Source organism: Bidens hawaiensis, unplaced genomic scaffold (assembly GCF_021521415.1).
Source record: "Bidens hawaiensis isolate Kalapana, Puna unplaced genomic scaffold, B.hawaiensis_p1.1 tig00007607_1, whole genome shotgun sequence".
NCBI lineage: Eukaryota > Viridiplantae > Streptophyta > Magnoliopsida > Asterales > Asteraceae > Bidens > Bidens hawaiensis.
Window position 1 is genome coordinate 594093 of NW_027491529.1, and position 16207 is coordinate 610299.

The following is a 16207-nucleotide window of genomic DNA, read 5'->3' on the forward strand; positions in this document are numbered from 1 at the left end:
CACATAAGCCCCTGGAATATTTCTCACATTTGTTAAGAGGTCGAGATTCCCAATAATATGACGAGAACATCGCTATCCATTATCTAGTTTTCACCATAAATGGTCTTGGATGTACCCTACACACAAAAGAAAATGATTAGTTCAAAAAGGCAACCCATGCCTCGTTCTTGGGCACCTTTTGATTTTCATGAGAAGAGACAAATTTTGCCGAATTCAATTGTTGTTCAGCAACTTGAGAATAAGTTACGGGCCTTTTAGACTTTCGTCTTAGGTAAGCCGCTTGAACGACATTTGAGTTCACATTATTGCATATTGGCTCAGTTGGAACAAATTTCGGTTTAACATGACAATAAGTTTCATTCACATGCTATCTTACGAGGATTCACGTTTGAGAACATGATGTGAGTATCACATCATACGACACATGTCGTTTCAAAATCTCCTTTATCACAGGAACCGGTTTCGATTGGTCCTTGACAAATGGATGAAGATTCTGAGATTTCTTCTATCCACAATTTCTCACAACATGACCTTGTTGACCACAAAGAAAGCAACTTCGCATGTCCACACGATCGTTTTGAGGTTTGGCAGAAATATATGCCACGGAAGGATGATGACTCACGTTCTTAGTAAAACTCTTAGCCAATTTATCAGATGACACCGACTTATTTTTTAGATAAAAGTCAAGATTATAACAATTTGAAAAACTTTGTAGTGTGTCAGATCCAGAAGATTTTACAAATTGAACTTTCTTAGCATTTTTTAACACTTGTTTAGCTCTAATCAAAGGGTCTAATGTAATTGATGTATTGGCATAAGCATACTGACGTTCAAGGTCATGTAACTTAGAAGTTTCATTATGAAAAACACTTTCAATCAGCTCAGGTTTGATAATGCAAATTGGAATGTCTTTCTCAGTGAACATCGTGTCCAAACCTTTTAACTTAAAAACACGACAAGTTGACGGCTTGGAAACAGTAGGATTGATAAAGCGCATCAAATCCTCGTCAGAAATTTTTGGTTTTTTTGATTTCTTAACCTTCAACGATATTGCCTTAACTTGTTCTTCCTTTCTCACTTGAGCAATGTGTGAACCATACACAGCCTCCTCAAATTCATGTGGTTCACATAAAATGTGATTAGAACTTGGAATTTTCTCATTTTTGTGTATCACTTCGGGTTCGAACACATCCTCAATGATTACCTTATCAACATCTTCAACAAATACTTTGTTGCTTTTAACATGAGGTTTTGAGTCGTTGATTGGACTTTAACAGTTTCAGATTTCACTGCTTTAGATTTGTTAGAAACAATGTGTTCTTTCACACACACTTCTTCTTCTGTTCTAGAAAAAGGATTTTCTCTATAATCATTTTGAAATGGTGGTGGTATCTCAACAAAACCTATACCTTTTTAGAATCTTTTTGCTTACCAGATACTTCGATTATTTCGTTTAGCAAAAATGATGAGTTTCTAAACTTGCCCAATTTGTTTTTCAACTCAAGAACCTCATTCTCAAGCTCGGTTATCTTAGAAAGATGTTTCAAAATTTCTTGAAATTTTTGATCGTTAATCGTCATTTTAACAGATAACTCAGCTTTAAGGTCATGATTACTTGTCGACAATGCCTCAATTTTCTCTGTATATCTCATTTGAGATTCTAAAGATTGTCGATAAGTATCCTTAAGTGAAGAAATTTCTTTCACCAAGCTGTCATTGTATTTTTCAACGATTCTAACTTAGGCTTGTTTTTCTCACATTCAACACAAGAAACAGAAGGACTAACCTCATTGATTTTGGCCATGCAAGAAAAAGTAATTGGAAGCTTTTCACATGAGTCACCAGAATCAGACTCAGTATCGTTGTCAGAAGATAGCTCACTCCCATTTGCATCTTGGAAATTTTCATTTGACCCGAACATAGCCAGATTCGCTTGATTATCATTGCATGGCAATCTTTGTGACCAAGTATTTCCATCCATGTTAGACAGAATAGCTTGTGACCAAGAAGAAGATGGTTTGGTACCAGAAGATTTAACAACATCATTCCCATTTTTCCCAGCTGAACTTCTATCTTGATTTCTAGGACCAGTATACTCCTTATTTGGCTTATCACATTCTTTAGCGAAATTCCCAAACTCTTGACAGTTATAACATTGAACCTTCAATTTATCGAACCCCAATTTCTTGTTTAATGATGGAAGATGGCCAATCCGTTGAATGAAATTTTTCACCTTTCTAACGATCACTACCATATTCCATTTCAAATCCATGAGTTACAAATCATCAGGATCAATTTGGTCATAATCTTCATCTGTTAACTCACTTGTGGCAATTTTACTACCAACCAAGTTCTCATAAGAAGTCATGAAGGCAGACAGGAAAGCAAAGTTTTGTTCAGCTTCCTTCATGTTCACGTTCGGTTGAGATGAGAATTGGTTTGCAGTAGATGAATTATCAGATCCTCCAGAAGAAACAGAAGAACCAGGTGACCCAGAACTTCCACCAGTGTAAAAACAAGCACGTGGATCACTATAGATAGGTGTAGCATTGTCACTTGCATTTTGAGTCAGAAATGCAGTGATTGGAGAAATTGTTGAACTCAAAGGCATACTTCCACCATAAAAGGCAGGATCTTGATTTTCTTTGGAAGAATTTTGACACTTAAGATCATATTCACGTGCTTCGATCTTTTGCATAAACTTGGTCGCAGTCAGATCTTCATTACTGAAATAATTATTTTCTTTCAAAACCATTAAGAATGTCTAGTAAGAACTCGGTAATGCACTCTTGATGGTATCAATCTTATCAGTTTCAGAAGGTTCCAACCTCATCTTATCCATTTCATCTATCAGATGGTTAAACCTTGTTGGCATCTCTTCGACAGTCACACCTTTAAGTAAATTAAAATTTCTAAATTGAAACTTTAACATCACTTTCTTGCTTTCAGCAGTGTTACCCATACTTATCATACGAATGTGTTGAAACAATGAAGCACAAATTTTGATGCTACCTACTTGATGAAATATGTTTTCAGGTAATACCATTGTTAGAGTTGAGTACGCTTTCGTTTCAATCTCCAAGGCTTTCTTTACTTCTTGAGAATATTGTGATATAGCTTTAGGTGTGAATCCAATCGTTTCATCTCTGATCATGGGAACTTTATACACTTCATCCAAACAATAAGAACAATCAGGGTGCACAGAACCCAAATGAGCATGGAAACGAGGTTCCCACTTACCAAAGTCACTAAATTTCATTAAAAGAAGACACTTCGAATGAGATCTAATCTCGGTGTCCAGGTGTAACATTTGCTGCATAAGCATATTTTGGGAAGCTAATGCATACATACCAAACATTTTGCTAAGTAACAATACAATCAAACTTCAAGGGTTAGAATTGAAAATTTCTTAACGAACTGTGAACAGTGTTTGTTAACGAACTAAGATAACGAATCAACTATAACGAATTGAATGTTATCTCAGTAACGAATTAGGAACAGTGTCACAAGAATCCGGTTATAATGAACTTGGTCAATGAATTAAGTCAAATTAACGAATTAGTTTGATGAAATAGGCTAACGAATCAGATTAACGAATCTGTATTCAAAGTGACGAATTAAGGTAACGAACCACTAAGTGAAGCTTAACGAATTAGGTGGCAAACCAAAATAACGAATTAGCTACAATTGATAATGAATCAACTATAGCGAATTAGTTTGTTAAAACGGTTACAACAAACTCTGACAACTATTGCCACGTGGCAAAAGGTTGTTCTATTCAAGGTTAACGAATCAGACATGTGTCTCACGAATTGACGAACACGAATCAGAAAAGTAACGAACTGTGTAACGAACCAAGTAAGAATTGCTTAAAATTAACGAATATCTATAACGAATTAGAGTTCCGAAAAAGAATCTTCAACAGGTGATGAAGATCTTTAAATCTTCATCACCATTTTCCAGAAATCTGGAAAAACGAAGAACACCAAAACACTTCCCAAATCCGTAATACTTACTCGTTAATACACCAAATCGTCCAAATTACCTATCAAATTGTTCGGAAACACAACACGAATTCAGATTAAACCATCTCATAACCCAAATCACCTTAACTCATAACCAATTTGACCAAAACAATCACTCTGTATTCGGCCAAACCAGATCCAAACCAATAACCACACAAACTTACACCAATTCTCAATTCCAGTCCATAATACCTTCCAAATACCTAAACGATCACAGATCAACCAACCTCAATCCATAATTCAATCAAATTCACACTCAATATGATCAAATTCAAACTGAACACAAAATACTACTAAATTATCAATTAAGCAGTCCTTAATTAACGGATTAATAGTCAAATCTAGAGCAATCGAACGCTGAAAGCTCTGATATCACTTGTAAAACCATCTTCAGATCTCATATCTAAAAGGTTAATTAACGATTAATGGATCTAGTTCGTAATTGCTCATATAGATTATATGTATATATTATTAGTTGTATTAGGTGTTTATAGTATATATTAGATGGAATAGATTAAGAGAATGAAGTTTGGATTGAGAGAAAACTTGGGCAGAGGTTCAATAAGCTAATCTCCAAACTTAAATTATGCGGAGGATGAACCTCTATATATAGGAAGATGGGTCTAGTTCGTTACACATTCTGTAACGAACTAGCCACCCACTTCTTTACAATACATTAAATAGACAAAGATAACGAAACACCCCTGATTCGTTAAACATCCTTAACGAATCAGGAGGAACTTAACTTATAGTCTAGTTTGTTAAACATCCTTAACGAACTAGACGGTTCTACTAACAAACTAGCCTATTAAATATCTTTTACATTAAATAAAACGATAAATACTTAAACGTTAATTAGAAAGACTCGAGAAACCGTGTACTAACATTTTGTCAACCCATTTTGTTCAGTTTTAGCATCGGATTTTAATTTCTCATCAATACTCTTCCCGAATCCTTCTAACACTTCCTAAGACTTCAAATCATGCTAAGCTCTTCCAGATATATCATTCCATGCTCGCACAGGTCTCCCATTTAGCATCTTTAACGATCAATGACCTGAAATACAAAAGCACGTATGAAGTACCAAAGTTCTAACAGTACACTCAATAAAACTAGATAATTAATGCATTAATATATATACAAAATACCCGACCACCACTGGTTACGATGTTCTAGCGAAACCGGGTTTTAGAAATCAATAAATATTCAAACTTTATCCTAAACGAGCTAGATCTAGGTTGAGCATAGTAATAATAATGATAGAAATATTTATAATAATAAGAATGAATAATAATAAGGATATAGCGGATATAGCTCCCCACTCTTTCGTTTCTTCCACGACACAAATATAACTAACAATAATGATATGGCGGTTCAAGAGTATGTGCCTAACATGGCTTCCTAACCTACTAAGATTCAAACAAAACACAACCGGTTAGTCTCACCGTGTCACACCCCAACCTAAGGCGGAAATGCCGGTGCGTGAGCTGATTTCTCACAGCTCTCAAGATACTATCATGCAATATTAAAATGACAATATCTATTATTTAATTTGAATATATCTAAGTACTTGATTTCATAAATAGAATAAGTAAGAACAAAATAAAATTTAAAGTTCTAGTTTCTTCTCTCTAGCATGCAATCCAAAGTTCTTCACAAAATCTTGCAACTAGATCACATGATAACCAGCATATGCATTAAAAATACAATAATTTTGTCAACACTAGGTTGAGTGAGTATAGCACCATATTTAAGACACTATAATAATAATAATAAATAAAAGGGCAAACTGTTCTCGTGAGATAAACAGTAAAGCCATAGCACATAAACAATCAATCAAACCATAAAGAAATGGCTCAACCAATTCCATATAAATGGACATTGGTTACCAAGCAAGGACTAAACCGTTCCCATAAATATGGACATTGGTTGCCAAAGATAGTCGTATGATCATACTATAAATGAGGAACTTCTCCAAAATGTGTTCAAATAAAGCAACAAAATAGCAAGTTAAGAAAACTGATATAAACACAAGGATAAACAACTATGGTTTAATACTATATAATATAAAAATAGTTAGTTACGCATATGTTCCCAAAAGATAAAATAAGTAAAAGAGGGGAGTGAGATACTCACCTTAGTAAATAAGCTAGGATATAAAGATTTGATAAGATAAGGTAGATCAAGCTCTTCGGGAAATACCGACGAGATATCCTCAAACGGTCTAGTAATGAGGGTTAAATGGATCTTACAGTGCCGACGAAGAACAAAGACGAAAAGAGTATGATGAGGCTACGATAAACCAATTAACCGTACGGACTACGGGTTAGGTTGGCGTTGGTCTAAGGATCACGCGTACAGATTTATTTGATTTATAGAGTTCGTTATTACGTATAATGATTTACGGGTTAGGGAGGTTCGTTAAAATGAGGAATCTAAATCAATTTGATCGACATAACCTAAATTCAAACGTCAGTGAGCCGAACATGGATTGTAAAACGAGGATTTTGATTTGATTTCTAAATTGGTTGCGAGAATTAAGGTCCAAGCTACAATTTTGTATAAACGAGTATAATAATATGGGTATGGGAATCGGGATGGGGTCATGGGTTACTGAATCTGAATTATAATATAATAATATATATAGTATTTACATTTTAGTCCCTGGGGATTTAAGGTGGAAACAATTTGGGTTAAAGTTTTAGTTTGGGTTAATTTTGCCAAAATATGAAAGTTATAATTATAGAAAATATAAATAATTAAACAATAACATAACAATAATTAATCTTCTCGATAAACCTGATATTTTTATTAATTAAATAATCCGAACATAAAAGCGAGTCGGATAATATAACTTGGAAAATCCGAGTTATTACACACCGCAGGAGGGGGCCTCCTACGATTAACCTCTGGCATGAGAATCGGTGATATGATACAAATATTGATAGGAATGTAAGTATGAAGAGAGAGTAGAGAGAAAACAGAGTGAACGAGAATGAGAATACCTATGGCTAAACTGTTCCTTTTATAGGCAGTCGTAAGCTTCTGTAAGGAAGCTTAAGCTTCCTAAGGGGGGAAGTTCAGCTCTACTTTCAGCTTATTTAGACTGCGTGGATGCCATTTCCGTGCAATTTTTGTCCAAACTTTGTCTGTCCATGTTGTTTATTTTTTACTTTATGGGAGGTAACAGATGTATGTCAGTAGTGACTTTTTCTTCCAATTACTGTAGCCAGATCTTCCTGGTCAACTTAGGAATCTTGCGGGCGAAGCTTCGAGCTTCCCTTCCTGGCAGCTTATGTTAGCTTCTTCTATATTCCTGAACTTCCTCAACTTGTGAGCTTCTCATTGTGACGTGTAGGTCATTATTATGATTTTCAGTTTGACGGTTACCTCGTGCTACGTCTGAACGATTTGACCCTTGAGTCAGGTGGTCATTATACAACCAAAGGTTACATCTAGACCTATTTTGATCTTGGCCTTCCACTTGTCCATGTCTTTGGTGATTTGAAATTCAAAACATCATCTTATAACTCCAAAGGACCACCATTTTCATTATCCTTTCTTCTATTTCGCCTTTCATCTCTCCATTGTAACTTCCCTTTGTTCGAAGGTTTCTTTACCCATCCCCTGTTTACAGAACATTAAAAACCGTTTTCCTTCCATTTTTTCAATCATGGGTTCGAAAGGCGACATGGCTACTGACCCGATCGGAAGTTGATCAATTTTGCTCGGAGTATGGGATTGGGGCTGATCTTCAACCGGAATTACCTAAGTCTTCCACCTTTGTTTCCTCTTATCCTCGTGGCAAGATTCCCTCTATACTCGGTATTTCGACCAATTCAATCTCCGATACCCTTTTAATAAGTTTTCCGTTCGTGTTTTGGAGTATCACCACGTCTTTCTTGGTGAATTGGCTCCCCGTCAGAGTTGTTCAGATACTGCATTTTTGGGATAGTGTGTTGGTCTCTTGGTTACGAGCCTACTTTTCTAATGTACCGAAGGTTCTTCCAACTTGCCAAGAACAATAACAAGTTCACAGTCGAAAGACTCGCTTTGAAACAGGGTTGATTTCGAACACTGTTGGTCTTACATCTTCTTGGAAATATATGATTTTCTTTGCGTCAGATTATATTCTACCATTTTTTCTGGTGTGGAGGAAACACGAGCTTGCTTTGAACCCTACTGAGCCCAAGGTTAAGGAGCTTTATGCTGCCTTTCTTAAGAATCTTTGGTCTGTGTCTGTAAAGTTTCAGACCTTCCCCGAAGAATTTGTTGTTTACTTGGGTCTTAGCATCAAGTGGCCCAATCCTCATACTAAGCCCAAGATTTTGATGGATGGGGAAGGTATGTTTGATTTTTGCTTAGGCTTCTTATTTTTCTTGGGTTTGACCTTCACCTTTCTTTTGTAGAAATCAGTGCTCTGGACTTTCTTGACCTTGAGGATTTTTCATATGTGACTTTCGTTTCTATTGAATTTGTCCCTGGCCATCCCACTTTTGTTGAAAATACATAATATTTTCGCCAGTCAGGGAACTATGTTGCTATCTAAACCTCTGCTTCCCAACCCCTTAAAGGTACTGTTAGGAAAACTGCTTCTACTTTCTTTCGAAGCAGTAAGAGGTTAAAGGTAATTCCTGCTCCTAGCTCCACTGCTATTAATCCCACTAATCTTAATGAAGATGTTGGCCTGGTTTCCTCGATCATCGGGTTCGCTCCTTCATGTGGAGAAAAGCTTACTTGAAGCTCTACACATTCTCCGTTGAAGGCACCTACGAAGCCGGGTGTCGAGAAGGAAGCTGCAGCTACTAAGTTCAAGAAGACTGTCGAAGCTACCATTAACAAATTGGACTCTACGTCTGTTGGTAACAAGGTGGAGAAAAACACGAAACCTGTTGGTGTCGAGCCATATGCTAAGGAAGTTATTGTTTTAGAGAAGGTCAAGGGGAAGGGTGTTGCTTCCAGAACTACTGATATTGAAGGTGTGCTTTCCACTAAAGGTATATGTTTATTAGGACCTCTTTCTCCATTGTATTCCCCAAGCCTAGAAGGATATTATCGAAGGGATAAATGACGGTGAAGTGATGGTGAAGATTATGCAATACTTGGCTTACTTGACTCTTTTGTTATGGATGGTTTGGGACGTTTGAGTTATGCTTCAGGAGAGATCAAGAAGCTAAAGGATGAGAAGGTGAAGTTGGATAGTTCCTTTGTTGAGGAGAATGAGAAGGTTGGGGCTTTGACTGCACATAAACAGAGTTTGTTTCATAAGCTTGTTGCTGCTAAGGCTTCTGCCGAGGACAGGCGGAACAATTTGGAAGCTTATGCCAAGGACCTTTATGAGCTGCGCTAGAAGGTTAGTCAAGAGAGAAACTCTATAGTTGAAGAGAAAAAGAAACTAGCTGATGGGCGTGAGAAGGTAGAAGGTGAGATGTAGAAGCTTATCGATGTGAAGATTGTTGCGGATTCAACCATTGCTAACCTTCAAGTTCAGGTTGATGAGCTTCTTTCTAAGAAATGCCTATTGTCTGAGAAAGGTATTCCCCGTGTTGTCTCTTATCTTTTACAAACTAGTGAATTCAACTATGCCCTTGGTGAGGTTTATACAAGGGCCATTTCTCACAGTCGTCATCATGGCATGTCCATTAGATTCAAGGCAGGTCAAGCTGGTCATTCCCTTGAGAGACTTTCAGCTTGCCGACCCCACACTGCCACTGATTTTGCAAATGGCTTGAGAGCTATGGAGATGAAGACCTTTCCTTACTTTGAATTTGTTCCTCGTTGTTATGATTTACCCTTTTCAGTTTTTTAAGGTATTGAGCCAGAATGTCTCAGGAAAGAACTTGCTCATCAGGTAACTCAAGCCATGGTTAACAAGATTGTTTGGAAAAATGATTCTGATGGGGACAATCTAGAGGATGCAACTAGTTATGGATAAATTAATGCCAAAACACCTGCTACTGAAGATCCCATTGAAGCCGATGATGAAAGTGGGGATGTTGAGCTTACTCCTTCCCTTGCTATAGATCCCGAGCACACTCCTTCTCCCGTGAGAGAAGTCGAGCATACTTCCTCTCCCGCCCCTTGTGAAGCTTCCCTCGGTGCCTTTGATGCTGAAATGAACACACCTTCAAGAGAGGATGTTGATGCTGGTAAGTAGCTTTGTTGTTTGTTTCTAAGCTTCGTGTGTGAAGCTTCTTTTATTTGGGTATGTAAGCCTTTGTTGGCACGGACAATTGCTACTTTAACTTTATGATGCTTTTAAAACATCCTTATGGTGCCTTTATGTTTACAAATCTATCTTGTAGTTGTTTATTTTGTTCTCTTTGTGTTTTCTTTTCGTGTTTGTTTGTTATTTTACAATGCCTTTGAAACTTTGTTAAGGAGTGGTGCTGCAAAAACTCTTCCTTACCTTAGTAACTATAAACCAATGTAAAGCATATCCCATCCGCTTGTTAGTCCACAAGATTTAATTTAACTTGTTTGTGCTATATTGTTACATAAGTCCTTAACTTTATGAGCTTATCTACTTTGTAAGTTTCTAGCTTCTTGTACTTATGGAGCAAGCTGGTAAGAGATGCTCAATCTCGTTACATGGAGATAGTTTTTATATGTTTTCCATGAAGTCTTATTGTTATAGGGACTCAACCTATATACAGAAAGATATAGCGTCTTGTTACTAGTTGAGCGATATGGCCTAGGAGCTTAACCTTGTACATGAGTAGGAACTTCGTCGGACCTCATGGAGCCTAGTTTGGAGGGGCTCACCCTTAGATAGGATAATAAACAAGTTTTGTTCCTCAACATATAATGTCATTCATTGATTTTTCAACTCACATCAAACTGAAACGACTACTACATAGATTTTGAATTGGGACGTAGACTAGAAAATGCTTAAGGTGCATGTCACTCCAATGAAGAGGCACATTCTTTCCTTCTAGGCCGTTGAGCTTGTAATACCCACCGATGTGGACTTCTCTTATGATCTAAGGACACTCCAATTTGGGTCCTAGCTTCCCCGTCTCTGACTGCTTGTTGGCCTCATTGTTTCTAAGGACCAAGTCTTCGGGTTTGAATTTTTCCTTTCTTACTTTTGTGTTGTAGAAGGCTTCCATCTTTTCTTGTATCTAGCTTCTTGAATAGAAGCGTGGTCATAGGCTTCTTCTTGGAGATTGAGGTTGAGAAGGATCTCAGAGTCATTGGATGCTTGATACAAGCTTCTCATCCTTCTTGTGTTTACCCCTATCTTAGCAGGGATAACAACTTCTGAACCAAAGATTACGTTGTAGAGTGTTTTGCAATGACTTGTTTTCTCTGTTGTTCGAATAGCCCAAAGAACACGTGGAAGTTCTTCTACCCAATTTCTGATGTGCTTCCCCAATATTGCTTTAATGCCTTCTACAATACTACGGTTCATTCGTTCAACTTGTCCATTAGATTGGGGATATGCAACTATGCTAAACACTTGCTTGATTTGTAACTCTTTGCACAATGGCTATGTTGGTGCATTTTGTGACCGTCGCTATGCAATTCTGACCAGCGGAGACGAAGTGGTGAAGTTAGAACAACTTCACCATAGGCGAAGTTAGAACAACTTCGCCATTGGCGAAGTTAGGACAACTTCGCCTACGGGCCCAAGCCCAAGCCCGCGAAGTTGGTTTATCTATATATATGTGTGTCTTGTTTAGGGTTTAGCAACCAGAAAAGTGAGAATTTTTGTGTAGATGTCATTGTTTATAGAGAAACAGATAGAGAGAGTCGTGTGGGACGGCCCGAGGTAGAGCTCACCTCGGGTCGGCCGTCATTTGATTTTCGTGTTCGGTATGTAACGTTTTATGGTTATTATATAAAGGATCTGCAGATTCGATTATCTCATTCGTGTGTTTGTGTATGTGTAATCGTGTTCTTCGTCTCCTACACCATTAAACGAGTCTAGGAGGATTCCGCACTCCTAGACATCATGCGGATATCGTATCGATCAACGACGCCTCGGGGGGACTTACAAGTGGTATCATAGCATTAGGCTCTTATGCTATAGTTCGAGATCTGCGTTTTTGGTGTTTCTGGCCGTTTCTGATGTGTTTTTGACCGAACAGCCATCGTCGGCGAAGTTATAGGGTTCAGGCGAAGTTGTCGCTAAAATTTTAGGGTTTTGGCGAAGTTGACTTTTTTGGAGAAGTTGACTTTTGGCGAAGTTGACTTATGGCGAAGTTGACTTTTGGGGGCGAAGTTAAAAAAAAACAAAAAAAAATTAAAAAAAATTTTTTTTTGGAGTTTCGTCTGTATGGCCAGGTGTACACGATTATTTTGAGACCGAAAATGTTGTTCCGACAACGAGTGAAAATTGGTATCTCTTAGTCTTACGTGTGAACAAATACGGGTCAACTCTGGATTTGGAGTTGAAAGTGCGAATGGGATATTTATTGAAACTGGATATTGACACATATTTGGTTATTTGGGTGTTTTTGGGGCAAAGAAATAAGTGTTGTTCGAGGTTGACCAACTGAAAAAAGTCAAATTTTGTTCGGGTTTTCTTCATTACTGGATTGCGGTCAGAGCATATTATTTATGTTACTTTCAAGACGTTCGAGAATTGGATCCTGAGAACGTGGGATACGAGCATCCGGGATGCTTATTTATTAAGGTGAAAATTTTAGAACAAGTTGGATTTAATCGGGAATTAAATTGTTTAAGTTCTTGATCGTTATCCCTGGTGATTGAAGATGCTTCAGATTTATTAATGGTCATGTGTGTTAGATTATGTCAATGTGGTTTTGTGATGAAACTGATCACTTGATGTTGAGTAGTTGAAGATTGAACCTTATCTTACTATACAATTCCGACTAGTTGGGTGAAGTTGTGGAGGGAGCACAACTTCACGTGTTGGTGAAGTTAGGAACAACTTCACGTGTTGGTTGAGATAATCGATTAGGCACGGGGATGCAGGTCAAAGATCTCGATCGATATAGTTCAGAGGAGCTTACACTGAAGGGGAGATCTGATATGGAAGACGTCGGGTGATTGGTAGATTTGTGGAGCTACAAGACAGTTTCAGACACGGCTGGTTGAAGAAAGGATGGATGATGCATGTATATGTGAAGTTCAAGTTTGAAGATCACAGTGCAATCGAGTCCTACCAGATTAAGAAAACAGAAGATCATCAGTTAAGGGGGTGTCTGTTGGTGCATGTTTTGTAACAGATGATCTTTTGTGTTTGTTAGAATTGAGAGCAACGGTCAAAGGGGAGTCTGTTGGTGCATTTTGTGACCGTCGCTATGCAATTCTGACCAGCGGAGACGAAGTGGTGAAGTTAGAACAACTTCACCATAGGCGAAGTTAGAACAACTTCGCCATTGGCGATGTTAGGACAACTTCGCCTACAGGCCCAAGCCCAAGCCCAAGCCCGCGAAGTTGGTTTATCTATATATATGTGTGTCTTGTTTAGGGTTTAGCATCCAGAAAAGTGAGAATTTTTGTGTAGCTGTCATTGTTTATAGAGAAACAAATAGAGAGAGTCGTGTGGGACGGCCCGAGGTAGAGCTCACCTCGGGTCGGCCGTCATTTGATTTTCGTGTTCGGTATGTAATGTTTTGTGGTTATTATATAAAGGATCTGCAGATTCGATTATCTCATTCGTGTGTTTGTTTATGTTTAATCGTGTTCTTCGTCTATAACATCGTAAACGAGTCTAGGAGGATTCCGCACTCCTAGACATCGTGCGGATCTCGTATCGATCAGCGACGCCCCGGGAGGACTTACAGACTAAATGGCTTCTCAGCAAATTGCTTCCCATTATCGGTCACGAATTCACCCGACAACCCATATCTACAAATTATGCTTTCCTAAACGAAGTTTATCACGTGCTTCCCTATGATGGAATCTTGGGGCTTATCTTCCGGCCACTTGGTGAAATAATCCACAACTACCAATAAAAACTTGACTTTCCCAGCTTCCTCTGGGAAGGGACCAACACTGTCCATAACCATTATCCACATGTAGAAGGGCTAGACAGAGATGATGGCACGATGTTATGTTTTGGATTTATTTTAACGGGAGAATGGAACTAATAAGCTTCACACTTGTGTATCACCTCGGCAGAGTCCTTGTGCATCGTCGGCCAGCGGTATCCTAGGTTCATTAGTCTAGTTAATACCAAGCTTGGACCAGAATGTGTTCCACAGATGCCTTCATGCACCTGTCTTGCAAGGTAATTACTTTGATCCGTTTTTACAAATTTTAGCAAATACTCAAGTACCCTTTCTAGTATAGGATACCTTCTTCCACAACATACAGCCTGGCTTTGAGCCTTAGTTTTATAGCTTCTCCCTCTTTAGTAGGAAGCTTTCCATCTTTGAGGAACTCTAAGATAGGGGCCATCCATGTGATTCCCTCTTCTTCAATGATATCTTGTATTTCTAGTTCCGCATTGGAAGGGCTTTTCAATACCTCCACCATAACCTTCTTTGTTATATAAGCAAAACGTCAGGGAAGCCATCTTACTAAGGGCATCAACCTGCTTGTTTCGAGTTCTGGAAACTTGAGTTAAGGAACAACTTTTGAATTCCTTCATGAGCTTCTTCACCTTCTGCTTGTATTTTAGCATCGAAGGTTCTCTTGCTATGAACTCGCTGTTTACTTGGTTGGCCACCAATCTTGAATCGACAAAGACGCTTACTTCCGGGATCTTCATCATTCTTGCTAAGCGTAGAAATGCAATCAAAGCCTCATATCCAGCCTCATTGTTAATATATGGAAACTCTAATCAGAGTTCATAAGTATATTTAGTTCCTTGAGGGTCTGTAATTATTAGACTAGCTTCGGAACCTTCTACACTTGAAGCTCATTTACTTCCATAGTATGGTGTCCACTTTCCCAAAGGGATAATATGTTCACATTCCTCAAGCTCATTTACTTCCATAGGCTCTTCCTGTATTTCAACTAGAAAATCTGCCAAGATCTGACCCTTGATTGCTTTTCTGGATTCATACATTATGTTGTGCTCACCCAAGCCAATAGCCCATTTGGTCAATCTTCCTGCTATCTCCGGATTTTCCAAAATGGACTTTATTGGTTTGTCGATGATTACCTTCACTTGATAAGCTTGGAAGTTCTTCTTAGCCTTTTGGCTGTGTGAAAAAATGCGAGAATAAGCTTCTCAATGGGCGTGTAACTGAATTCAGATTCCTTTAATGCCATGCTGATAAAGTACACATAAACTTGGACTTTTTCTCGTTCGACAACAAGCACTGTTCTAACAGCTTCCCTACATGCAGAGAGATAGATTGTTATTACTTCTCCTGCTTGAATAGCTGCCAGAGCAGGAAAGGAAGCTAGGTGCTTGTTTAGGGCTACGAAGGCAGCTTTTTCCTCACTAGTCCATGTAGGTTCCCAACCGGATCTACACGAGATATCGCGTACTACGCAGGTGCGGAATCCCTATGTAAGACGTTACGAGTATAGAAAACAATACGATTAACACATGATACGATAATCAAACACGTTGTATACCAACCTTAAACACGTGATACGAAGATCACTTGATTACAGACTCTCTCTCTCGAATACTCTCTGTAAAACTGAATGAATAATTATTAACTAATAAGCCGTAACAGATGGCTTATATAATCACGACAACTTCGCCTGGCATGTTCAGGCGAAGTTGTCACTAACTTCGCTTGTCTAACAAGTTCGCCCATATCAGCGAACTTGTTAGCAACTTCGCTTATACAAAACATAAAACATTACAAACGCAATTACAGACACTAGACACTGAACTACTGACATCATGCACCAACAGTCCATCAGAAATCCTTATTATCATAGCAACTATTCAAGGTTTTGAAGAAGGGTATAGAATCTTTCGCCGATTTTGATATAAATTGTTTAAGTGCGGCAATCTTACCATTGAGGCGATGGACCTCTTTCTTTGTTCTTGGAGAATGCAGGTCAAGGATAACTCGTGCCTTAATTGGGTTAGCTTTTATGCTTTGCATGTCAATTAAGTGACCCAAGAATTTACCTTTTTCAAAACAGAATGAACATTTAACTAGATTAAGCTTCATGTTGATACTTCTAATATTTCAGAATGTTTCTTCAATTTCATTGATCATTGATTCTTCATTTTTGCTCTTTATGACTAGGTCGTCAACATAAGCTTCCATGTTCTTTCTAGTTTGTTTGGAGAA

The 16207-nt window shown here is 38.1% G+C and overlaps 1 long non-coding RNA gene across 1 annotated transcript; it reads left to right on the plus strand.

The window, feature by feature from the left end:
* The first annotated feature begins 12260 nt into the window (after window positions 1–12260).
* On the plus strand, window positions 12261–13150 carry LOC143635578 (uncharacterized). The gene is made up of 2 exons (XR_013154090.1): window positions 12261–12550; window positions 12755–13150. It is a non-coding gene; the product is annotated as an uncharacterized LOC143635578 (long non-coding RNA).
* Window positions 13151–16207: the final 3057 nt, after the last annotated feature.